Consider the following 1,220-nt stretch of genomic DNA (forward strand, 5'->3'; position numbering starts at 1 on the left):
AAACCTGAATGTTCATTAATAAATGGCCAGATAAATTGAGATGTTTTCATTGGCTAAAATATGATGAAGTCATTAAAATGAATGAACTATATATACATATATACAGGTAAATATGTATATACAAGCTCATGTATGTGTATTGTAGAGAGATAAATGCAGTATGATAGATAACTGTATCAGATCAGATCAGATCAGTCGCTCAGTCATGTCCGACTCTTTGCGACCCCATGAATCACAGCACGCCAGGCCTCCCTATCCATCACCAACTCCCGGAGTTCACTCAGACTCACGTCCATCCAGTCAGTGATGCCATCCAGCCATCTCATCCTCTGTCGTCCCCTTCTCCTCTTGCCCACAATCCCTCCCAGCATCAGCATCTTTTCCAGTGAGTCAACTCTTTGCATGAGGTGGCCAAAGTACTGGAGTTTCAGCTTTAGCATCATTCCTTCCAAAGAAATCCCAGGGCTGATCTCCTTCAGAATGGACTGGTTGGATCTCCTTGCAGTCCAAGGGACTCTCAAGAGTCTTCTCCAACACCACAGTTCAAAAGCATCAATTCTTCGGCACTCAGCCTTCTTCACAGTCCAACTCTCACATCCATACATGACCACAGGAAAAACCATAGCCTTGACTAGACGAACCTTTTTTGGCAAAGTAATGTCTCTGCTTTTGAATATGCTATCTAGGTTGGTCATAACTTGCCTTCCAAGGAGTAAGCATCTTTTAATTTCATGGCTGCAGTCACCATCTGCAGTGATTTTGGAGCCCAGAAAAATAAAGTCTGACACTGTTTCCACTGTTTCCCCATCTATTTCCCATGAAGTGATGGGACCGGATGCCATGATCTTCATTTTCTGAATGTTGAGCTTTAAGCCAACTTTTTCACTCTCCACTTTCACTTTCATCAAGAGGCTTTTTAGTTCCTCTTCACTTTCTGCCATAAGGGTGGTGTCATCTGCATACCTGAGGTTATTGATATTTCTCCCGGCAATCTTGACTCCAGATTGTGTTTCTTCCAGTCCAGCGTTTCTCATGATAACTGTATACAAATACTTATATTTGTAGAGAAGTAGAGAAGGCAATTAAAAGACGCTTACTCCTTGGAAGGAAAGTTATGACCAACTTAGAGAGTTGGACTGTGAGCACCGAACAATTGATGCTTTTGAACTGTGGTGTTGGAGTAGACTCTTGAGAGTCCCTTGGACTGCAAGGAGATCCAA

Source organism: Bison bison, unplaced genomic scaffold, assembly GCF_000754665.1.
Source record: "Bison bison bison isolate TAMUID 2011002044 unplaced genomic scaffold, Bison_UMD1.0 scf7180017864390, whole genome shotgun sequence".
NCBI classification, from domain to species: Eukaryota; Metazoa; Chordata; class Mammalia; order Artiodactyla; family Bovidae; genus Bison; species Bison bison.